Source organism: Dermochelys coriacea, chromosome 23, assembly GCF_009764565.3.
Source record: "Dermochelys coriacea isolate rDerCor1 chromosome 23, rDerCor1.pri.v4, whole genome shotgun sequence".
Lineage (NCBI taxonomy): Eukaryota > Metazoa > Chordata > Testudines > Dermochelyidae > Dermochelys > Dermochelys coriacea.
Genome location: NC_050090.1, coordinates 507,830 through 533,740, shown reverse-complemented (window position 1 = coordinate 533,740; position 25,911 = coordinate 507,830). Strand labels below are relative to the sequence as shown.

The 25,911-nt window shown below is 46.6% G+C and overlaps 2 long non-coding RNA genes across 2 annotated transcripts in view; one reads left to right on the top strand and one right to left on the bottom strand.

Moving 5' to 3' along the window:
• Positions 1 to 24,431, top strand: part of LOC122457290 — a 30,722-nt gene extending 6,291 nt beyond the window's left edge. Inside the window, exons 2-3 of the long non-coding RNA XR_006276770.1 lie at positions 5,616 to 5,672; positions 23,872 to 24,431. This is a non-coding gene — a long non-coding RNA (uncharacterized LOC122457290). The remainder of the gene's footprint in view (positions 1 to 5,615; positions 5,673 to 23,871) is intronic.
• LOC119847308 overlaps positions 1 to 25,911 on the bottom strand; it is a 147,365-nt gene that overhangs the window by 10,436 nt on the left and 111,018 nt on the right. The window lies entirely within an intron of this gene.

Below are 25,911 nucleotides of genomic sequence, written 5' to 3'. Positions count from 1 at the left end.
TCGGTTTTTTTGCTAATACAGACTAACACGGCTACCACTCTGAAAGCTAAGGAGTACTTGTGGCACCTTAGAGACTAACAAATTTTTTAGAGCATAAGCTTTCGTGAGCTACAGCTCACTTCATCGGATGCATTTGGTGGAAAAAACAGAGGAGAGATTTATATACACACACAGAGAACATGAAACAATGGGTTTATCATACACACTGTAAGGAGAGTGATCACTTAAGATAAGCCATCACCAGCAGCAGGGGGGGGAAAGGAGGAAAACCTTTCATGGTGACAAGTAAGGTAGGCTAATTCCAGCAGTTAACAAGAATATCAGAGGAACAGTGGGGGGTGGGGTGGGAGGGAGAAATACCATGGGGAAATAGTTTTACTTTGTGTAATGACTCATCCATTCCCAGTCTCTATTCAAGCCTAAGTTAATTGTATCCAGTTTGCAAATTAATTCCAATTCAGCAGTCTCTCGTTGGAGTCTGTTTTTGAAGCTTTTTTGTTGAAGTATAGCCACTCTTAGGTCTGTGATCGAGTGACCAGAGAGATTGAAGTGTTCTCCAACTGGTTTTTGAATGTTATAATTCTTGACGTCTGATTTGTGTCCATTCATTCTTTTACGTAGAGACTGTCCAGTTTGGCCAATGTACATGGCAGAGGGGCATTGCTGGCACATGATGGCATATATCACATTGGTAGATGCGCAGGTGAACGAGCCTCTGATAGTGTGGCTGATGTGATTAGGCCCTATGATGGTATCCCCTGAATAGATATGTGGACAGAGTTAGCAACGGGCTTTGTTGCAAGGATAGGTTCCTGGGTTAGTGGTTCTGTTGTGTGGTTGCTGGTGAGTATTTGCTTCAGGTTGGGGGGCTGTCTGTAAGCAAGGACTGGTCTGTCTCCCAAGATCTGTGAGAGTGATGGGTCGTCCTTCAGGATAGGTTGTAGATCCTTGATGATGCGTTGGAGAGGTTTTAGTTGGGGGCTGAAGGTGATGGCTAGTGGCGTTCTGTTGTTTTCTTTGTTGGGCCTGTCCTGTAGTAGGTGACTTCTGGGTACACGAGAAGTACCAGGGTACACCACACAACAGAACCACTAACCCAGGAACCTATCCTTGCAACAAAGCCCGTTGCCAACTCATGCATCCGATGAAGTGAGCTGTAGCTCACGAAAGCTTATGCCCTAATAAATTTGTTAGTCTCTAAGGTGCCACAAGTACTCCTTTTCTCCTTACAGTGTGTATGATAAACCCATTGTTTCATGTTCTCTGTGTGTGTATATAAATCTCTCCTCTGTTTTTTCCACCAAATGCATCCGATGAAGTGAGCTGTAGCTCACGAAAGCTTATGCTCTAATAAATTTGTTAGTCTCTAAGGTGCCACAAGTTCTCCTTTTCTTTTTGCGACTACAGACTAACACGGCTGCTACTCTGAAAACTCTGAAAGCTGTCACTCTGGTTTAGTATCCTGTTTTAGGCTGCTCTGGCACAGGTGGAAATGACTGCATTGTGACTTAAAGATCTCAATCTGTTTAGTTCATCAAAAAGAAAACTTGACTGTGGTGTGTCAGCAATTTCATGAGGAGAAAATCCCAGGTACTAAAGGATTGTACCTGCTTTGATCGGGGGTTGGACTAGATGACCTCCTGAGGTCCCTTCCAACCCTGAAATTCTATGATTCTTTAAATCTAACAGAGCAAGGCAGAACAAGAACCAGGCTATGGACAACAGCTGCTTAGGTTGTACAAGTCATGTCAGTCAATGGTGAGAATACGCAACCCCCGTGAGCAACATATATTACAGCAACCTAAGTGCCAGCGTGGACAGTGCTATGTCGGTGGCAGATCTTATACGCCAACATAGCTATTGCCACTAACAGGTGCTGGAGTAGTTAAGTCAGCGGGAGAGCTCTCCGTCAGCTTAGAGTGTCTGCACTAGCAATGCTACAGTGGCGCAGCTGCATTGGTGTATGTGTGTGTGTGCATACAGCAGCTGCATTGGTGTATGTATGTGTGTGCATACAGCAGCTGCATGTAGCCTCAGACAAATTCAAATGAGAAATAAGGCACAATTTTTTAAAAGCGAGGGTGATTAACCACTGGAACAAACTACCAAGGGGCAATGGTGGATTCTCCATCTCTTGATGTCTTCAAATCAAGACTAGATGCCTTTCTGGAAGCTGCTTTAGTCAAACACTAGTTAGTGGGATCAGCACATGGGTAACTGGGTGAAATTCTATACATGCAGTCAGACTATGTCATCTAATGGTCTTTCTGGCTGTAAAATCTATGGACAAGATGCAGGTCAACAGAGAACTGGGCCCCATATGTGCAAAGAGAGATTCAAACTGCTTCACGCTTGGGTGTTTCACAGGAGCTGCAGCAAAATTTTGTAGCATCTTGCTTTAGATTAATTTTTCTGTGTTTGCTCTGAAAAATCCCTTTTGATGTTTGTGTGATTTTAAGACTTCTTCAGCGGATTGCTCCCAGCTCAGCTATCCTGGGGCTGGTTTTTAACTTGCCCTGATGCAATTTAATAATCTGGTGTCAGAAATCTGTTGCCTGTGTGCTGTGCAGAGAACAGGATCATTCCGGTCAATGAATCCCACTTGTGGGGAGGAAGATGTAAAACATGAGAAGAAAAAAATATGGCAACGTCTAATCGTGGGTTTCAGAGTAGCAGCTGTGTTAGTCTGTATTTGCAAAAAGAAAAGGAGTACTTGTGGCACCTTAGAGACTAACAAATTTATTAGAGCATAAGCTTTCATGAGCTACAGCTCACTTCATCGGATGCATTTGGTGGAAAAAAAACCAAACCAAAAACCATTTTTTCCACCAAATGCATCCGATGAAGTGAGCTGTAGCTCACGAAAGCTTATGCTCTAATAAATTTGTTAGTCTCTAAGGTGCCACAAGTACTCCTTTTTTTTAAATCGTGGGTTGTGTTGCTTTTTTAAACTGAGCCATGATTGCCCATTCCAGTCGAAAGGGAAAATGGTTCAACTGCTAGCAAAGAAAATGTGTTCATGCATTGTTTGGTAAGCACCAATTCTATGGAGGGAGTAAAGTACAAGGAGCAATTCTGTCCTAGCCTTTCAGAGAGGACCAGGCAGATCTTCAAAATAAAGAAATCTGTACAGATTAGGGTGAAAAATTGTCAGTGTTTAGCAAACTGAACTAAAAAACATTTAGACAATGAGCTTTTGGGAGCATGGATAGCCTCTGACTCAGTCTGTGCACAACCCAGCACAACAGGGCCTCGGTCTCCGCTGGGGTCTGTGAAATGCCTGGCACACTGGGGCCTCAGTCTCACTTGGGGAAAGGAATTGCTGGAAAGCTCATGGCAGGGGATGTATGTGACAGATCTAGACCAGATTCCACAGTCCAGAGTTCTTGGATAAATTTCAGAGCAGCTTCCAAATTACTGGGTTCCCATCTGACCTGAACCTCTATCATCATCTGCACCAGACAGGTATCAATATGACTGAGCAATGTTAAACCTGCTGGCAGTGATGATATTACAGTAGCTCCTAGAGAACCTGACCGAGATTGGGGCCCCTCCTAGATCTGGGAGTAGGACCCAGGAGTTCTAGTCCCTTGCATTAGAAGTAGGACTATGTCCACGGGAGGCTAGCAGTGCACCACTGCAATGCCACTCTCCTGCTCAGCAGCTCACCTCAAGAGAGGCTGAGATCACGGAGAGTCCCCTGCCAGCAAAGACCCACACTGATGGCAGGCATCTTCTTAGGACAGGAGCTGTTGCAGGCAGAGTCGAGGGTCACACAGCACCGGAGTGGGTAGCGCATCACCCCGAGGGGAGGGCTGCATGTTTACAAGACTGAGCCTCTTGGTCCTGGGCACAACTGGTGTTAGCAGATGCAGCTGGCTAGACCTGGGAGAAAGTGCGATCATGTATCCAGGGGAAAGCAGTGTCTAATGTGTGGAGTAGCAGCCTGGGAGCCAGGACTCCTAGGTTTTATTCCTAGTACTGGATGAAGAATAGGGTCTGGTCGGTTGGGGGAATAGGCTGGGAGCCAGGACTCTCCCCAGCTCTGGGAAAGGAATGGGTTCTAGTGGTTAGAGCAGGAGAGGGGCTGAAAGCCAACTCTTCCAGCAGACCTGAAGAATAGTCTTTTGTAAGCTCAAAAGCTTGTCTCCCTCACCAACAGAGACAACACAAGATATGACTTCACCCGCCTTGTCTCTCTAATATTGTGGGACCAAGATGTCTACAACAGCACTGCAAATCTCTCTTTAAATATCAGCCATCCATCCATGTCGCAGTGAATTATGGGCATTCTCTCACCTTAGAGACTAACCCCTCTTTGTTGCACTACTACATAGAAACCAGACCCAGGGGACCCCTATAAACTCCTATGTATCCCTCTGCCAGTTGGCACCCCACGTTCTCTGAGTCACAGCACACATTTTCCCAGCACATCTGGCTAATTAAACCCTTTTTGCAATGTCGGTTGTTTTGGGGCGGGGGGGGGGTGTTGCTAATTGGTGTTCACTGTGTCTCTCTCTCCACTCTGTGGCTCCTGACAGCAAAGTGCCAGGGGGTCTCGGAAGTTTTTTCTTAGCATCTGACACTGACTCCAAACCAAGCCTGTGTGAAAAACAGACATGTCTGCCTTTCTGTGCTAGGGAATTTCTCAAAGTGACAAGGAAAGTTGTAGGCAATCGAAGGCCATTAAGGAACAAGCTGACGGCAGGAAAACATTTTAATACCCAAAAGCTGTTTGAAGCTAAGCCTTAGGGTTGCTTAGAGCCACCTGGCTCTTTGCAAGGGCTGATTCCCATCTGAACAGGGAAGTGGCAGATTCCCATTTGAACACTCCTGAATTTGAACTGTGCAAAAAAACCAAGTGAAATTAGTTCATCCTGAATGATGCTCTCTGCTATTTAGAGTGGAGTAGGGATCTGGGAGCCTGGACTCCTGGGCACTAGTCATAACTCGTGGAGGGGAATGGGGTGCAGTGGTGGCAGCAGGGGGGCTGGGAGTCAGAATGCCTGGGTTCTAGTTATGGGAGGGGAATGGTGTCTCGCGGTTAGAGGAGGTGGAGTCAGGGAATCAAGACTCTGGGGTTTTATTCCAAGCCTGGAGCAGGGGTAGGGGTGAGTGTGGGGATGCTGGGAATAAGGAATCCTGGGTTCTGTTCTCTGCTCTAGAAGAGGAGTTAGGTTTATGGTTAGAGCTGGGGACCTTGAGAGGAAAATGCTTTGGAAGGGTAAAGTGACTATGGGTTTGCCCTGATATGAAAAGTGACTCTGCTCAACACTTTTGATTCTGCTGCTATTTAGGGACGACATCATCCTGGCAAAGATGTTCCAAGAGCATCAGTGAAATTAAAAATAAAAGATCATAATAGACAGTGTATCATGGCTCCCCCAAGTCAGGCATTCCACCCACCTCCCTTGACCTCCTCCTTCTTCGCCCCCCGCAATCATTCTGAAATCAGTTCTCCTTTGCATTCCCTGTCAATGCTCCATCATGATTTCTGGAGTGACCATCCATCTCAAACAGAAGTTGTTTAATAAAGAAAACAACTACAAAAAAGATATACGAACAGGCTTTTACACAACTTGAGTGCTAACTTTGTCTCTCTTTCCTTTGCCAAGGACTGCACTACCTGCTTGGAACTCCAGAGAGTGCACAGAGACAGCTAGTGACGGTAAGTAAGTATCAATATACTGGTCCAATTCCTGGTCGTTACAGTTATTTTTCCCTTCCACTTCCCCAATGACTCTTTCATTTATTCTATATAGGTTCTGATACCACACTCAGCAACATATTGTTGATATCTCACTGACCTCCCCTTCCCCATCCCCATCCCACTTTGCCTCCTATCTCTGACTCACTCCCAGTTCTAATTTATTCTTTAATTACAAACAGTGCAATATTCACATAAGAAAATGCCCAGCAAAGTCAATGGGATGAACCTGCCATAAGCGTGTGAAACAAATTCAATTCCCCTTTCCCCTGTCGGTAAGATGACAAACAAGATTTGATAAAGGCAACACACGCCCACTTGGAAAGGGATAAACTCTGTGTGTGCGCGTATGCATGCTCATAATGATTTAACGCAGCAGCAACTTCACAGACTAGCATCTAACGCTTCCAGATTTAGCCGTGTTCAAAGGCTTGCACAGATCTAACGTTATACGCACCTGATCTCTGGAACCAATTTAGTTTCTGGTTTCAGAGTAGCAGCCGTGTTAGTCCTTTTTCTTTTTGCGAATACAGACTAACAAATTTATTTGAGCATAAGCTTTGTGAATACAGACTAACATGGCTGCTACTCTGAAAAAAGAAAAGGAGGCCTTGTGGCACCTTAGAGACTAACAAATTTATTTGAGCATAAGCTTTTGTGAGCTACAGCTCACTGCATCGGATAGTTTCTGCATGTGAAAGCCAGGTGATAGATCAAAGTGGAGCTGGGATAAATCCACTTCCCTTTCTAAATAAATAACAGAGCCTTCTGCACCTTTGCTGGCGCTATGGAGGGGGAAAAACAAAGAAAATCACATCCCAGAAATGAAAGTGAGATTCAACCATCAGGGTGTGTTCAGAGCAGACTGGGTTTCATCAATCTGGCCCAAGAGATTGTGAAAAATTTGATGCAGGCCCTTTTGGATTAATTACCTATTAGCAGAGTCCTTGTTATTCATGAGAATTTGTTCAGTTGTGAGTTTAAAATGCACAGGAGTGAAAGACTAATCCTTTCTGTCCTTGGTGCCCCTTTCAGATGAGAAGTGGAATGGATTACACAGGTCAGTGCAAAGTGGCCTTAGCGTAGACAGGACTCAGGGCCAGAACTTGCATTGCAACCAAGCAAAGACCTTGCCACAAAACATAAATTTAAAAAAAAACCCAACCTGCGAATGTGTCAGAGCAGACAGGACTCTAAAGGAACATGGATGAATTTACCTTCCCAGCCATATCAAGCATCCTCAGGGAAAGCTTCACACCATGGGTACGTCTACACAGCAAAAGTTGTGCACAGACTAGCCTAAATCCATTTAGTACAGGTAACAGCAGCAGGGCAAAAAGAAAAGGAGTACTTGTGGCACCTTAGAGACTAACAAAGTTATTAGAGCATAAGCTTTCGTGAGCTACAGCTCACTTCATCGGATGCATTTGGTGGAAAAAACAGAGGCGAGATTTATATACACACACAAAGAACATGAAACAATGGGTTTATCATACACACTGTAAGGAGAGTGATCACTTAAGATAAGCCATCACCAGCAGCGGGGGGGGGGAAAGGAGGAAAACCTTTCATGGTGACAAGCAAGGTAGGCTAATTCCAGCAGTTAACAAGAATATCAGAGGTTTCAGAGTAGCAGCCGTGTTAGTCTGTATTCGCAAAAAGAAAAGGAGAACTTGTGGCACCTTAGAGACTAACAAATTTATTAGAGCATAAGCTTTCGTGAGCTACAGCTCACTTCATCGGATGCATCCGATGAAGTGAGCTGTAGCTCACGAAAGCTTATGCTCTAATAAATTTGTTAGTCTCTAAGGTGCCACAAGTTCTCCTTTTCTTTTTAAGAATATCAGAGGAACAGTGGGGGGTGGAGTGGAGGGGGGGAAATACCATGGGGAAATAGTTTTACTTTGTGTAATGACTCATCCATTCCCAGTCTCTATTCAAGCCTAAATTAATTGTATCCAGTTTGCAAATTAATTCCAATTCAGCACTCTCTCGTTGGAGTCTGTTTTTGAAGCTTTTTTCTTGAAGGATAGCCACTCTTAGGTCTGTAATCGAGTGACCAGAGAGATTGAAGTGTTCTCCAACTGGTTTTTGAATGTTATAATTCTTGACGTCTGATTTGTGTCCATTCATTCTTTTACGTAGAGACTGTCCAGTTTGACCAATGTACATGGCAGAGGGGCATTGCTGGCACATGATGGCATATATCACGTTGGTAGATGCGCAGGTGAACGAGCCTCTGATAGTGTGGCTGATGTGATTAGGCCCTATGATGGTGTCCCCTGAATAGATATGTGGACAGAGTTGGCAATGGGCTTTGTTGCAAGGATACGTTCCTGGGTTAGTGGTTCTTTTGTGTGGTGTGTGGTTGCTGGTGAGTATTTGCTTCAGGTTGGGGGGCTGTCTGGACTGGCAAGCAGGGACTGGCCTGTCTCCCAAGATCTGGGAGAGTGATGGGTCGTCCTTCAGGATAAGTTGTAGATCCTTGATGATGCCTTGGAGAGGTTTTGGTTGGGGGCTGAAGGTGATGGCTAGTGGCGTTCTGTTATTTTCTTTGTTGGGCCTGTCCTGTAGTAGGTGACTTCTGGGTACTCTTCTGGCTCTGTCAATCTGTTTCTTCACTTCAGCAGGTGGGTACTGTAGTTGTAAGAATGCATGATAGAGATCTTGTAGGTGTTTGTCTCTGTCTGAGTGGTTGTAGCAAATGTGGTTATATCGTAGAGCTTGGCTGTAGACAATGGATCATGTGGTGTGATCTGGATGAAAGCTAGAGGCATGTAGGTAGGAATAGCGGTCAGTAGGTTTCCGATATAGGGTGGTGTTTATGTGACCATGGCATATTAGCACCGTAGTGTCCAGGAAGTGGATCTCTTGTGTGGACTGGTCCAGGCTGAGGTTGATGGTGGGATGGAAATTGTTAAAATCATGGTGGAATTCCTCAAGGGCTTCTTTTCCATGGGTCCAGATGATGAAGATGTCATCAATGTAGCGCAAGCAGAGTAGGGGCATTAGGGGATGAGAGCTGAGGAAGTGTTGTTCTAAGTCAGCCATAAAAATGTTGGCATACTGTGGGGCCATGCGGGTACCCATCGCAGTGCCGCTGATTTGAAGGTATACATTGTCCCCAAATGTGAAATAGTTATGGGTGAGGACAAAGTTACAAAGTTCAGCCACCAGGTTAGCCGTGACATTATCGGGGATACTGTTCCTGACGGCTTGTAGTCCATCTTTGTGTGGAATGTTGGTGTAGAGGGCTTCTACATCCATCGTGGCTAAGATCACCAATGGATTGTAGTTTCTTCAGGAAGTCAGTGGTGTCTCGAAGATAGCTGGGAGTGCTGGTAGCGTAGGGCTTGAGGAGGGAGTCTACGTAGCCAGACAGCCATCCTGCTGTCAGGGTGCCAATGCCTGAGATGATGGGGTGTCCAGGGTTTCTCATGAAACACTGGAGACAGTGAAGTGAAATACAAGTAACCAAGGAATTTCACAGAAGCAACTCTGTGTGCCTGATTCCCAGTGCCCTCACACTTTGAGCAGTCATTTACACAGTGACTTGCTGTCAATTGTGTTTGCACCCACTCTGCATGGGTGTGAATGAGTCCATATGGTGTGGGATCGTAAGAACCTGCTGGTGAAATGCTTTGCAAAAACTGCACACTATGAATGCTCCAAGCAAACCCTTGGAGACAAAGGTCCAAAACCGCAATTCAGTCGTAGATTTTTAGAGTTTAAGGCTAGCAGATGATCCAGGTAGACCACCAGTGGATCGCAGGCCAGTGCATGTCACCCAGTTACTCCTGTATGAGGCCCAGTTACTTGTGTTTCACTAAAGAATCTCTTCCAGAAAGATCTCTGGTCTTCATTGAAGATGACAAGTGATAGAAAAATCCACAACTGTCTTTGGAAGTTCCAGGAGTTAATCACGCTCTTTGTTAAAAAATGGTGTGCCTTATTTCTAATTTGAATTTGCCTGGCTTTAATTTCCAGCCAGTTCTTCTTGTTCTGCCTTTCTTTGCAAGGCTAGAGAGCCCTTTATTACCCGGGATAGTCACCAACGCAGGGAATGTCAACCCTGCAATCAGAGGTGTGCCTGCAGCATTGGAAATGTGTTTTTAAGGGGGACATACTGGAGGAAGATGTAAGGAATGGGAAATACTGCTACACACAGCCTAGCTTCTGCTCTGGTCCTCAGCAGTAGGGAGAGAGTGATGGGAAGCAGGAAGTGAGTGTAACAAGAGCACGGAGGTTGGTGTGGCCTCTCTGGATCCCTAGCGTAGCCATTCAAAGGGAGTCCGAAACCCCTAGGAAAATTACACATCAGGAAAATCTAAACCAATGTATCCAATTCCAGTGTGAGGGCTCCATTCACAGCAGTAAGAGGTTAGACAGCATGACAGAGAAAATGACAGCGGTAGGGCATGGCCACAGACGCTGCTCACACCAACAGCTCAATACGTCCAGCAGCGACAGCTGTGTTTTAGACGAAAAACTAAAACGTTATTTTTTTCTCCCCTCGCCTGCCTTTGTCTGTAACATGCAAGAGTGTGTGTGTATGAGAGAGAGAGAGAGAGAATGAGAGTGAATTGTGGATTTGGATGTGGTGTGATCTGGGTGTAGTGTGTGTGTTTACATTCGGCATTTGTGTGGTGTGCATGTGATACATATATGTGATGTGTGTGTAATGATGCATGCATGCATGTGTGCGTGCCAACAGATAAGGTCAAATCTGTGTGAATGTGTACACACACACACACACACACACACACACAAATAAAAAAGCTCTTCATCACACCAACAGAACAAGGTTTCTTTCCACTGCAGTGGGACGCAGCACAGGGGAATAGCTAAATATTTCCTGGCATCAGGAAGATGCTGCTTGCCTCAATTTTCTAAATTTGTTCCCCTGACCTTCAGACAGGCAGATTCAATAATAACATCATCATCTACTCTCCCCAGAAGCCTCCAGCACCCTTGGAGATGGAGTCTGAGATGCCCTGCAGAAGCTTCATGTAGCTGCACGAAGACACATCCCTGGCTTTCCTTAGCATGGCATTTTTCTAACCCAGGCCACAGTAATAGACAAAGAGCAAACTTCAGCCAATGCCCCTCACTTCAAACAAACAAACAAACACACACACACACACACACACTTCCCCTTTAAAAAAAAAGGAATACTTGTGGCACCTTAGAGACTAACAAATTTATTTGAGCATAAGCTTTCGTGAGCTACAGCTCACTTCATCGGATGCATTCAAAAATGTAATTAATCTGTCTCATGCCTTGTAGCTCAATAATTCACCCAGTTAGCTTGTTTGTATATCTTAAAGAAAATCATTTCTATCATTCCTTTAACTGCAGCTCATGCTTATTTGCCATATGACATTGCTATCTCTGCCACCTGATAATTTATAGCCCCCTTGTTCATGGCCCTCGCAGTTTAGCCAATTCTGTGTATTTTGTGTCTTCAGAAGATAAATTGGAAATCTGCTTGAATTTAAAGATCAATGGCCAATTGAACTTTCTTTTCACTGGAGCGGGGGGGGGGAGGGGGAAGCCATTTGCCGTTACCCTTCCCTAAATGGCCCAAAGTTTACTGTCTCTTTAAAAAATAATAAAAACTAGCTGTTCTTGGTGGACCAGCCAATCTGGGCAACTTGGCACCACAGCCAGAGGAGAGAGGGGCAGCGTCTATTCTTGGGGCCTGAGCCAGAAAGCTCCTTGATGTCAGTCTTGCAGTGCACAGTTGGGCTAGCTGGGATGAGAGAGGCTGGCACTGTGTGACTGAACTGCAGCAAGGGGCTGAATAATTGTCCATCTGGACAGCCACGCTGTTGTTTTTTGCTGGGATAAAGGCTGCGCCACCACCATCTGAGATGAATGTCCCCCTCCTACCTGTATCATTACACAGTGACCCAACTGCATGGTTCTTTGCAGTGTTTAGGGGATTTGCCTTCCTCCAGAGTATCAGCAACATCCCAAGACAAGGACCTAATGCACCAAGGGTCTGGCCCAAGGATTTGTGACCCACTCCTGGAAGCTCACAAACAGGAATCGGGGGTGGGTGGAGTCACAACCATCTTGCATTTCCCATGTTGCTACATAGGGGGTGCAGCCCAACTGCAAAAAAGGCAGATGTTTGAGTCACTTTTTCCTCAGACATGCTCTGCAGCACCTGAGCCCTCCTGCAGCATGGTCTGAAAACAGGCTGAGGTGCTCGCGCCCCGTTCATGCCCACCTGCCATGGCTGCAGGGGACTCTTTCCAGTTTAAAACCAAAACCCACCTGAGGAGTTTTCTGAAAGCCTTCTACTGTCTAAAGAGAGAACCCAGTTCATGTCAGGCTCCTGCATGCAGGGCCTGGCTGCACTTATAGCTCCCCACAAAGCCACTTGAAAGGACAGGACAAAAGGTCTTTGTTACTTGATGCCTCAGGAGCTGCTGCAAATGGATTCTGAGCCGCTCATGAATAATGCTCCAAGAGCAATAGAACAGGGAGAAGCTTATCCACAGCACCAGAAAGGTCATAAAGTAACCAGTGCGGGGCAGCAGGTTTAAAATGTAGCTGTTGTAGTGCTCCTCCCATACTGGGGGCCAGAGAGCTGTACTTCCCCACCAGGCATGCGGGGCTGATGCAAGGCTAGAGCAGAAGCAGCTTGAGTCTCTAGTCAAGGGCTGCTCTAACTTGCACTCAAGCTTAAATGGCCTGTTTGGTGCTTTGCAGAAGCATACAATCGGCACAGCACTGGTCCACCCCTGTTATGTCCCCCTCACTCCTCTGAGCCATGCCCCACCCATCCTGGAACACTAACCCCACCCAGAGCTGTAGCAAATGGGGCTCAGCTGTGCATATCAGCAAGCAGATCCTCTGCCCCCTGCAGGGAGATTCCATTTTATGCAGGGGGGGGCTGCAAGTTTACCATGATTAGGGCTAGTTGTTTGGCTTGTGCAGACCGCTGCAGCCACAGCTATTTGCAGGATTGCACCTCGCAAAAGGTGGCAAATGCATCACTGACAGCAGGAAACACTTGATTCACACATGTCGTCATTAGCCACTGGAACTCAGCCATGGGGTGTTGTTGATACCCCTAACTTAGCACAACTCACCGTGACCAGCCGTTTATATGGACAACAAGAATATCCAGCCTTATAATAGTGAAAGCTAGCAAAAATCTTTTGGAAGGGAGATAAACCTCATGTATCAGGTTTTAAACTCATCAGCAACTAGTGGACAGCAGGGTCAGTCTGGGACAGGTTGTCCCACATCTGCCCCTTTCTCTAAAGCAGCTGGTGCTGGCCCTGTCAGAGATGGATCTAGGAGGAGGACGGTGCTGAGCCAGGCTGGTGGTACCTATCTTCCTAGCTTTGCAGGCAGAGGGGGGCAAAGAGTCCCACCCACTTTTTTCAAAATCCTCCATAAGACCTAGTCCTATAATTTCTGTGGCCTGCACAGACTTCAGACTGGTGGGGTATTAGGGTCAAATTTGTGCATTAGTCACATCCCACATGGTCCCATCTCCATGCTGTGATCCTTCGCCTCCCAGATGCGACAGCGGGTTTCAGAGTGAATATAAATGGGGCAGTTCACACCTTTTGGAGAGACCATTCCTGGCTCCATACAGACTCAGGCAGACATAAAAAAAATGTTTTTTGAAGTTTTTTTGTTGAAGAATTGCCACTTAGAACAACGCTTCCTCAGCTCTCGTCCCCTAACGCCCCATTCTATTTGTGCTACATTGATGACATCTTCATCATCTGAACCCATGGGAAGGAGGCCCTTGAGGAATTCCACCAGGATTTCAACAATTTCCACCCCACATCAACCTCAGCCCGGACCAGTCCACACAAGAGGTCCACTTCCTAGACACTACAGTGCTAATAAGTGATGTCACATAACCACCACATAAACAACTTCAAAAACAGACTGCAACGTGAAACTGAAGAACTGGAATTAATTTGCAAACTGGACACCATCAAATTAGGCCTGAATAAAGACTGGGAGTGGTTAGGACATTACAAAACCTAAACCTAATTTCTCCCTACTGTTACTCACACTTTCTTGTCAATTGTTTGAAATGGGCCACTCTCATTACCACTACAAAAAAGTTAATGTTTCCTCCCTTGGTTAATTGAATTGTCTCGTTAGACCGACCTCACACTTGGTAAGGCAATTCCCATCTTTTCATGTATTTATACCTGCTCCTGTATTTTTCACTCCATGCATCTGATGAAGTGGGTTCTAGCCCACAAAAGCTTATGTGCAAATAAATTTGTTAGTCTCTAAGGTGCCACAAGGACCCCTCGTTGTTTTTGCTGATACAGACTAACACGGCTACCCCTCTGAAACCAGGCTGACATAAGTTACATTCAGGTCACGTTTTCAAGGGTTTTTTTTCCACCCATGAGGGCTACAGAGATAAATGGGAAAAAAATAGTAACTAACCTTCCATAACCACTGTTCTTCGAGATGTGTTGCTCATGTCCATTCCATACTAGGTGTGCACACACCACATGCACTCTTGGTAGAATTTTTTTCCCCCGTAGTGGTATCCATAGGGGCCTGTCATAGCACCCCGCCCCCACCAGGGTCCCATAGAATATCAGGGTTGGAAGGGACCTCAGGAGGTTCTAGTCCAACCCCCTGCTCAAAGCAGGACCAATCCCCAATTTTTGCCCCAGAACCCTAAATGGCCCCCTCAAGGATTGAACTCACAACTCTGGGTTTAGCAGGCCAAGGCTCAAACCACTGAGCTATCCCTCCGCCTCATGCTTATATGCTGTTTAAGGGGTACCACTGGCCCCATGCCCTCTGATAGAGGGGTAGGAGGGCAGGTCATGGAATGGACATGAGCAATACATCTCAAAGAACAACAGTTACGGAAGGTTAATAACACTTTTTACTTCTTTGAGTGCTTGCTCATATCGATGCTATGGTAGGTGACTCACAGGCAGAATCCCTGGTGGTGGGCTTGGAGTTCACAGATATGTTGACTGCAACACTGCTCTCCCAAAACTGGCGTTGTCACAGGCCTGCTGGGTGATGGTGCATATAAGCATGAGGTGGAGGGATAGCTCAGTGGTTTGAGCATTGGCCTGCTAAAACCAGAGTTACGAGTTCAATCCTTGAGGGGGCCATTTAGGGATCTGGGGCAAAAACTGGGGATTGGTCCTGCCTGCTTGTGTTTAGTCCTTTTGATGTAGATGGCCAGGATCCACCGAAGTCTATGTTATATTGTTGACATTCCTCATCTGATCCGTGAGGCTTCAGAAAGAAAACAGACAGAAAAATGTCTTGGTTGTTATGGAATTACGACACGTGCCTTGTCTCTCTTGATATTTAAGAGAATCCTGTGGACCAAGGTGTGGGTGCGAAAGCGTACAGCAGTCCCCGCCACCCACAAGAGCAGGACAGCATCGGACAGGGAGCCCTTGCCGAGCCCGTGCATCAAACAAAACTGCTGGCATTTCCTGTTCTGTCTGGAGGCGAACTGGTCCATGCACTCCTAACATGGAATTGACATGAGCAAGCACTCGGAGAACTGAAATTCTGATCTCATTACATGCTTCCAGCCTGGGTGACTACTGCCTTTGGGTTAATCTGGCACAATGGAGGCTGGCATAAAGGTATTATTGGCACTTGTTTGGGGTGTTCTGCAGATGTCACCACGCTGCAATGCAGCCATAGCAATTAAACCTTTTATGCCACACCTTTTTGTATTCATGTGTACACAAGAGAGTGTGCGGGGGGGGGAATCAATAAACACAAGGCTTCTGTGGAGAATGCACTCCTTCCACAGTGTCCTTGTGTTCTCTCTGTGCCACATCTGACCCTCCTGCTGCTAGATTTTAAAAAAGTCCCACAGTGATTCAGGTTTCAGGGAGAATCTTCCAAGGTTTATTTTTCCTGTTTATTCTTTTCATGAATCTAAATATCCACAAAAGGTGCCCTGCTTCTATTCAGCTTCATAGTCCAGCCCAGGCTCTCTGTTTGCGCTAACGCTGATGTTTTGCTCATCTCCAGGTTATGGTGGGATATTTTCTTTTTATGAGGGAAAAAAAAGAAAAGCAGTTGTGTGTGTGTGTTCCCTCCCTCCCCCGCCCTCTCCTTTGAAAACATGAAAAAAATCGACCAAAAGAAACAATTAAAGGAAAAGAAAATACACCACAACTGTAGGTGAAGCAAAGCATGCGAGATGCCTTGGATTGTCATGGAAACAAGGGCTATTGCTGTGCAAGGTTACAAAGACTTTTGTTTGGCTTCTTTGTCATTTGAAATTTATATTTCTTGGTAAAGGCCAGATGCCAACATCTGATGCACACTTGGAAAGAAAATCCATCGCTATACACATCACACGCAACCCACCCTTGTCAAGCTGCAGAATCCAGCCTTCTGAGCTAGTTTTAGGATTGGACTGGGAAGCTGGGTTCAATTCCTGCTCAGTCTGGGAAAGTCACTGACTCTTGCTGGGCCTTACTGCTCGCATCTGTAAAAGGAGGCGAATAAAATTCATCTTTCCTTTGTCCGTTTGGCCTATGAGCTCTTTGAGGCAGCACCTCTCTCTCTCTGTCTATGAGGAGGGGCAGGGCAAAAAGGTGAAAAATCAAAATTTTTCATGGCATGGAAATTTCAAAAGAATTTCAGTTCTGCAAATGTGAAAATATTTTATTTTAGTTCAACATTAATCTGCTTCCCCTGAGCTGCTGTAGTGCCTCATGGGACTTCTAGTGTGAGTATCTCACCCCCCATTGTCCTGTACGGATCAGGCTCCCCAGACAGACTGCATCTCCCATGATACACCATGGTCACATGACCGCCTCTCCATGAAGTGCCATGTTAGTTCAACTGCAGTGCATAATGGGAGATGCAATTCAAACAGATGGGGGCATTAGGTACTTGAACTACAACTCTCACAATGCATGGGGGTAGCTCAGGGAACACACATTAATGTTAAACTGTCCCACCCTGAATTGATCTATATTCATTTTCCTGATGGAAAAATAAAAAAATTTCAGCAAAAATCTTTTTTTTCCATGGAGAATGCTGATTTTGCAGAAAGTGCATTTTCCATCAAAACTCCGCCCTCATTTAGATAGAAAATTCCCAAACCGCACTAGGGAGCGGTACTCAGCTGGGCCATCCATCTGATTGGCTGTTCATCCCTCATTGCCAACTTTATAATTAATCTTAATTGCAACACACGTTCTGGAGGCTGCAGGGCTTTTTGGGCTCTGTCATATCTTTTGAGTTTAGCCACAGCAATTAGCCACTTTCTGCTAGGGAGAAAGCCATGAACTTCTGAACCATAATTAGCATTTGTTCCGCCAGGGAGACAGATCACATTCTGTCAAATATCTTTCCCAGGCTCTGCCACATAACAGTGACTGGGAGCTTTGCCCGTTTCCTTTGCAGTCTTAGCAAATCCCATCCATTTTACCAATGGTGCTGCCTGCAGACACCAGAGAGGTTTTTAGTCTTGGTTTTCCCTTTGCCTGAAATATGTAAGTCAGATTTGCTCTGCTCAGCGTTGCAATGCCTAGCCCCTGGCTGACCTGCTGGAATCCTGAGCCCCAAGGTAGATGCCCAGGTTCCTGTACAACCACAGGGAACGCCTGGTGCTTCATGAAGGGCTTTTCAGCCGCTTGCCAGCTGAGCAGAGCACCCCGAAGTTTGCCAGTAGGCGCTGCTGGGGAGAGAGGCAGAAAGAGGAAGCTTAGGCAGTGAGTGCACCTGGTGCACCTGGGTAATGGCCCAGCGATAGTGTAAGACTATAGGCCGACATTGGTCCTCAGGAAACAATGGTTGAGTTTAAACATTAGCATGAGTAACTGGCTCAAACTATGTGATCAAAAGAATCAGCTCACCCAAAAGAAGAGTTGTTTGTAGTGACCATGGCAGTACCAGTGTGATCGTACTGAAGGTTTGAGCGGACGTAACAGAAATATTGAGAACATGGTTAATGGGGCAACTGATGCAGGGTTTAACTAGAAAGAGTGCCATTTTGGTCTTTGCGTAAAGGCCAAGATCATCACTTGTTTGTGTTAGTGTATAAAAAACAAGGCTTTGAGAAGGTTTTTTGTCAGAACTTTTTCTTTGCCGCTTTAGAGAGACACCAGGATGGGAAAAAATCTCCTGGGCCTGCTTCTGTTGTGAGTATTTTGGCCAATGCTTATAACTGTATCACAGATACAACAAAAACAATGAGGAATCCGGTGGCATCTTAAAGACTAACAGATTTATTTGGGCATAAGCTTTCATGGGTAAAAATACACTTCAAAACCACGTTTACCCACGAAAGCTTATGCCCAAATAAATCTGTTAGTCTTTAAGGTGCCACCGGACTCCTCGTTGTTTTGTGGATACAGACTAACATGGCTACCCCTCTGATACCTGACAGACAAAACAGAAGTTTATACAAATGCCTGTATTGGTATTTTGGCTGTAATTAACATCAAGTGGCCTTTGGACGAGTAAAGGAATCCTTGTGTGGAAGCTGAGTCACAGTAAATCGTAATAAACTTAAACGAGAAATTGTTTCCAACAGACAGGTGCCTCCCTCCACTTGGGAGTCAGCCATGAACCTTTCTGGTCAACCACTTAGTTAGTCCATGGCCTAGCATCCAAACTGCTCCCCCTCATCCCCCCCAGCCAGACTGCTGCTCGTGCTCACTCTACATTTCCATGTCTTCTCTGTGGGTGCTGTGCTGTCTCCCTCCCACCTGGGGCTGGCCACGGCCCTCTGGAGGCAGGGGCTGGCAGGTAACCAGTGTTAGGCATGCTCTGAGCCAGCATCAGATGGGCATTTCCTGGCCTAGTTTGAGAATCCTGCTTCTGGACCTCCACTGCTTCAGCTTGAGCTGCTTGTTAGCGGGGGGCACCGTCAGTGCTTGGGCAGCTTTACAAACACCAACCCAAGGAAACATAGGGACCTAGCGGGTGTAGGGGCCCACGGGGCTGGCTGGAAGCTGAATGGAGGGTTTGAAAACGTTAGTGGTGCCTAAATGGTTGATTTAGGTGCCTAAAGAGACAGGTAGATGCCTACATACATTTAAGGAGCTCAGCCTAAGTCATTTTTAAAAATGCAATTTAGGCTCCTAAGTCACTCTGGCACAAATTTTTTTTTGCTGTAACATGCCAAAGGTTTCACACACAGAGTCTATGGCAGAGCAAGGAACAGAACCCAGAACTCCTGGGGCCAGGTGCTGTCTCGTAACCAAAAACACCTGAAAAAGAACAGAGCTGGACTCTTATAAGAATTTCCAAGACCAAATTCTAGCTGCTAAGGGTGTAAATCGGGACAGAATTTTGAGGGTTTTGGCCTCTGTTTTTAGGCTCAAGCCAAAAAGGGGACCCTCTGAATCAGCCAGGCACTGAAGGGACCCTTACTTGTCAAGTGTCCTAAATGGCAAAAGAGTTTTGACTGCAGACATTGGGCACACGAGTGCCATGAAAAGCACCGGGAGCTCCCAGTGACACACTGAGTGACTTGTGCTTGTGGGTGGCCAGCTCCATTGCTAGCTGCACAATAAGTCCATGAACACTTCCAGCCTACTGATTCCTCCTTCACACAGCTGTCGTCCTTCCTGTGCGATGGAGTCCCCTTCACAGCTTGAAGCTACATTCGTCGCCCTGCCAGGAATTTATTTACCTTTGAAGGCAGAGTGACTCAGCAACTGGTAAAGTCTGGAATCCATTTATAGAGAGTGGGGCTCAGCCCTGTGATGCAAACTAGTTTGTGGGATTGTGTGTCTGTTCAAGAAAAGGAAGCTTGATTGAGAAGTAGCTACCTCACTGACGCTGAGATCTCTGCATGAAAGCAGCTGGCCGGTGGGGTCTGGCAACAAAAACTGTGCACAGGGCTAGAGGTGGCTAGAAGCAGAGGGTTATTTGGACTCAGGCTCAAGAAACATTTCCAAAGTGTGAGATCCCTTAGCCTATGCAACAGGAAGTGCTGGAAGCCCCATCACCTGAGACATTGTACACAAGGCAGGTACAAAGTCCTGCTCACTCGTACAGGGCCTGACCCAAAGGCGCTTGAAGTCAAAGACCTCAAAACACTTCACGAAGGGATGATAATAGCACTATCACCATTTTATATCCAGGGAAAACTGGCGAACAGAGAAGGGAAGTGCCTTAGTCAGGGTCCAAGACAGAGGCTGCACCAGAGAACCCAGGAGTCCTGATGCCCAGCCCCATACTCTGGTCACTAGACCCCCATTTTCCCTCCCGGAGCTGGGACCAGAACACAGAAGTCCTGACTCCCAACCCTGCTGTTCTAACCATGAGACCCCACTCCCTGCTAAAAGCTGGGATCAGAACCCAGGAATCCCGACGGTCAGACCCCCTCTGTGGGACCATGATGTCATCAGAGACTAGATTGCCGAGAACACTCCTGCATGGGTGCTGGAGGGATGTATGAGAAGGTTTTTGTCAGGTCTTCTCGTTTTTATGCTGCCACGTACAGCTGCTTGCCTGCTTTCTACCAATACCATGCCAGTCAAGTCATACAGTCATGGAGTTTCAGGCCAGAGGCCACCAGCTCCTCTGTTCTGACCTCCTGCATACCACAGCCCACCAACACCACTCAACAGCTGCACGCGCAACCAAAATTACACCCAAGTATTACAGCCCTTAGGAGACTAGACAGTCTTGTGCCACAGCAGAGAATAGGAGGGAAGCAGGGTGCACCAGTGCTCAAGGGCCTGCAAGGGCAGGAAAATTAAGGGCAATAGAACCATATAATCCTAGTGAGAGAGAGAGATATTATACCTCTCACCGTTGGGTGATTGCATGGCTGGCCCAGGAGCCATCATTACCTTTTGTGATGTTATTGTTTATCTGGTGTTTAACGCTGACTATAATAGAGGTTTTGAAATTAGAGAGTAAAAAGAAACCAATTTCCCGGGTCCTGCCAGATGAACGGCATTGTTCTCGGCAGCTCAAGAGGCTGCTTAAGGGCCTTGGAAACTGTCACAAACCCCCTGGGACTTATCAGCCCATGTTGTATGAAAAGCCTTGAAATTCTTTCCATAACAGTAACCCTCCCCTCCATCAGTGGAACAATACAGTTAGACGCTGGGATTCTTGTGCCCTGGCCATTCCCCATCTGTACTAGGAGAACTTTGGGAAGAGGCATCTGGATCTTTCTGTAAGTAAAAGTAAAAAAAAAATGGGAAGTTTTCTTTTAAGGCAAATTGCACCACTAAAGGCAATTCTTTTAGCCTTCCCTGTGTTCCCACGCTGATTGCTGCTCCCTTAGGATCCTGCTTTGGAGCAGCGTGGGTGGAGGACTGGCATGTGTTCAGGCAGTAGGGACTATTTTTAACTGGGTGCGCATGCGCTGGGTGATAACATAAGTTATGTCCTGCTCACACTCTGACTATCCCAGGAACCCACAGACGCACAGCATCACTCGCTCTCATGGGTGGGCAGGAGGCGTGGGTATCACCTCAAACAACATTCTTCTCTTCTTGGCTCTGTCACCAGCCCAAAGCTAGGCTGAAATCCTGGCCCTACCTAACTCAACAGGAGTTCTATAACTGACATCAGCAGAGCCAGGGTTTCAGCTCCCCGCCCCCGCAATATGGTGTCTATTCTTGGCGTTTGCACCTGGACAGCTACATCAACTGGAGCAAATTCCCTAACGTGGGCGAAGCCTCCCCACCATTCAGCAGTTCTAGACTCAAACGAATCTCAGGAAGCCAACAATACAACAGCACTGCTTCGCCATGGTGTCGTTTCTCCTGGGATTCACTGGCGACATTGGTGGCAGTCCGTGCAGCTACACACCGCAGCCAAAGGCTCTGGCGGCAGGACACTAAACTTGTAACGATAGCAGTGTGAATAGGGGAAGCAGGGCTTGGGCACATACAGCGCCCTGCAGGGTAGATACTCTAAGGCTCTGCTGTGTCTTTACTCTCTGGGCGTAAGCAGTGCCTCACCATCTCCGCTGATGTTTATAGCCATGCCGGGGGCCGAAGGGGATGGCTGCCCTGCAATTGGAGGTGTGCTTGTAGCACGCGTAGCCCTTCCCTAGCTAGCTGTAATCTAGCTACCACAAGTACCAACAGCAGTGATGCTGTGGTAGCATGGACATCAGCAGGGGCTCCCTGCGCCTGGGGCAGACGTGTACAGCCCATGCTGCCACAGCATCACTGATTGGCAGCATGCTAGTGAAAGCCGACTCGGATACATCTACATGTGTTGCAATCATGAGGGAACCTTGTGCGAATCCCCCATGACAGAGCAGAGCTTCCTGCACTATGGCTGTACATTAGTAGTAGCTATGGGGAAGTACTGGGAAGGATTTTATTTAGCTGGGCTGAAACTGCAAATGTGCAAACAGAAACCTTTAAATCATGTTATCTTTGACACTTGGGTTTTTCAACAGGGAGCATTTAAAATGAATGCCTGAGGCTTGATTCTTCCATTTACACCACTGCAAAACCCTGCCACAGCTGAGCCAGGGTAGCATTTCCCATACACTCTGCACTGGTATAAATAGCTGCACTAGGTAATGGGCCTGGAGATTCAGGCCGCACCCCACCCCGATTTTAATCCCTGCTTTCACAACAGCACCCAGTGTGGACTTGGGTCAGCACTTTCAAAAGCATGCTACCTCTTGCACATCAGCAGCAGCCACTAACGCCCATTACACAGGAGATTAGTACCCTTACCCTCATGTTACAGCTTGGAAAGTGACTTGTGCAGAGCTCAGAATAAAACCAACAGCTCCTGTGTGTCCCCCCCACCGCAAGCCAGTCTGCCAGGGGTTAACTGCTTGACCAGAGACATCAAGGGCCTGATTTTTCATACGTGTTGCTCACCCACCACTGTAGTTTAAGTCAATGGGAGCAATGGGTGCTCAGTCCCTCTGAAAACTAGGTGTCTCTAGCTGGGGAGACCCCAAACTCAGTGCCCACTCTGGCTGCTCTGCTTATGCCCTGCACACGGGGGTGCTGTGAGCGCATCATTCATGAACTGGTACATCGAGGAATAGCTTGTCTGACACACTCAGCACCCCTGTAGGTGCCTATACCAGTGGTTCTCAACCAGATGTCCGTGGCCCCCTGCAGGGCCGTGAACAGGTTTCAGGGAGTCCGCCAAGCAGCGCCAGAGTCGCTGGGGCCCAGGGCAGAAAGCTGAAGCCCCACCACATGGGGCTGAAGCCTGGGGCCCTGAGCCCCACCACCTGGGGTTGAAGCTGAAGCCTACGCAATGTAGGTTTGCAGGATCCCCGTGCAATTGCCTTGCTTGGTAACCCCTAATGCCGGTCCAGGCTTTTATACGCAAAAAAACTGTTGTTGTGTTATAGGTCGGCCATGGAGTTTTTATAGCATGGGCGGGGAGAGGGAGGGCTCACAAAGGAAAAAGTTGAGAACCCCTGGCCTATATGATGTGCGGGAGCTGCTGGATGTTGACCAGATGTGAGCATTCAGCCCTATCGAAGGCTGGCTGCACTGGGACCCAAGAGACCTGGGGTCTATTCCTGCCTCTGCCACGGACTCTGTGGGTAAGTCAGTTCAGTTCCCTGTCCGTAAAATGGAGCCAACCATTCTGTTCTCACCCCCTTGGCTGGTTAGACTGAGAGTTCTTTGGGTCAGGGGCCATGTCTGTGCAACACCTGGCATAAAAGGGCCCTGAGTTCAGTTGGGACATCTAAGTGGTACTGTAATTAACAGTACACTGTATTATGGGCTCTCTGCTACCACTTTCAAGAATATACCTTTAAATTCCAGCTTCCCTTTGCACTAAACAATCCTGGATACCTTTTATCGTTCACTGCCATTTAATGTTGCTAGCCAGGTTAATGCGGTTACATTAGAATAGCAAATGCTGCATTGCTTATTGAAATAACCTTGGGCAATTGATGCATGAAACATTAAGTAATTGCCAGAAAAAAACAAAAACAAGACAGCAGAAAAGACAAGTCGCATTTTAACACTGAAAAAGAAATTGTCCAAAGTGTTTGCTAAAAAGAGGGCCAGTGGGTGGGAGAGTGGAAAAAGGTCTGAAGTCTCTCTAAACATAAAAAAAATGCAAATCCCTTGCTGGATGGCTAACAGGGCCCCTGAATATCTGAAAAAAGGGACACCCTAGTCTGAGAAATCTAATTTGTGAGTGCAGAAGTTTTCACCATGACTAAGTCTCTTTTCTGGTCTTGCTTGAAGAGATGATGCTACCAGCTTCCTTGAAGCTCCTAGCGCCACCGACCAGCATTAGCCTGGCAGCAGCAACGTTTGCGGAATTTCTGAATGGAGAAAGCAGGGAAGTCTAACATACAAGTCATTATGGGCCAGGGTCTCCACTGCTCTTAGCACCAAAGAGGACCTAAAATGGTACATAAATCTTTGATGGACTTCTGCATTGGGTGGATTTATATGGGAGGCCTCAAATGAGATCAGACCCCCAACTGTGCTGTGCACTTGAAAGCCACAGTTTCTGCCTCAAAGAGTGTACAGTCTAAGCAGCCAAAGGAAGCTTCATTTTACAAATGAGGAACTGAGACACAGAGACGGGACCAATGTGTCTGTGGCTCAGGCAAGAAGTGAACCCAGATCCCCTGTCACATGTTCTAACTACAGGGCCAACCTGGCTCCCTACACAGCTGTCAATCCAGCCTTCCTTGGAAATGTAAACCTAAATGCCAAGCTGAAGGTTTGCAAAGGAGAAACCTGTGCATCAAGTGAAACACTTGGAAAGAGCACTGAGTGGGCTGGCTGTAGAAAGCTCGCCGAGGTAAATTACTGGGTGATAAACTGCATAGCAGTAAGAAAAGGAGTACTTTTGGCACCTTAGAGACTAACAAATTTATTAGAGCATAAGCTTTCGTGAGCTACAGCTCACTTCATCGGACTAACACGGCTGCTACTCTGAAACCTGCATAGCAGTGAGAGCGCAAGCAGCAATCTCAAGCCACCAGGCACTCTGACTTAAATCAATGTTTAGTTAATATTTCTGTGCATGCTCCAGAATTGATGCACATTAACTACTGCATTGCAGGAGAAAAGCAATCCGCCTCTTTTGTCTCCGACAGCTATACCTGTCTTTTTGTTCTTAAGAGATCCATACTCCATGGTCATCTAGTAATCCAGAGAGCTGTATGGGGCCGAGCAGCCACTGCCCGCATCTATGATTTTGCCCTCCAGCTCTCGAATTGAACAGTTATTTTGGAGTGGTCAGTCCTTCTGCAAGCCGTGATATTAGATTGTATATTGTGATATCATGCTCTTGTCTCTTATTGATAAAGTTCAAAGCACCTTACAGAATAAGCTCCAATATCATTGACATCAGAAGGTCTAGCAAAAAGAAAAGGAGTACTTGTGGCACCTTAGAGACTAAAAAAATTATTTGTTAGTCTCTAAGGTGCCACAAGTACTCCTTTTCTTTTTGCGAATACAGACTAACACGGCTGCTACTCTGAAAGAAGGTCTAGCAGTGTGTTAAACAAAAATCACTCCACCCTGCCAGTCACCGTCTGTCTATCATCTCTTTTGGTGTCTCTCTGTTATCTCCACCACATCCATATGTACCCCTCAATCCATCATCTCCATATATACCTCTTCATCCATCCATCTTTACTCATCTCCCCACGTAGCTCTGTCATCTACAAACGTATCCCTCTGTTGATCCAGCCCTATCTATTCCATCAAGGTTCTGATGCTGGCACCCATCCCCATGTGGTCTGAGTGCCACAAGCAATGCAGCCCCAGGAAATTATAAGTTGTGCCCTTTCCGCGCACACAGGTTTTCTGCAGCTGCAGCAACAAGTACCTACTCTGTCTAAACCTGGGGCTGATTAATCTCGGCCTAAATTAAAACCTAAAGACAAATGAATAATCAGCAGTCTCTAGTGAGAAGTCAACAGGCTGTGTTTCTAAAAGGGGGGGAGGGGAAGTGCTAAAAAATCCATGGCAGAGGCATCTTGCAGGGGCAGCAGTGTACTAGCACGGCCCTTGTGGGAAGCTACCGGTTTGTTTCTCAGAGGAGCGGATGGACAGTGGTTTGCTAGTCTGTGGTCAAAGTGACCAGGGGTTAAGTGAAGCAGCCGTGTTAGTCTGTATTCGCAAAAAGAAAAGGAGTAGTTGTGGCACCTTAGAGACTAACAAATTTATTAGAGCATAAGCTTTCGATGAAGTGAGCTGTAGCTCACGAAAGCTTATGTTCTAATAAATTTGTTAGTCTCTAAAGTGCCACAAGTCCTCCTTTTC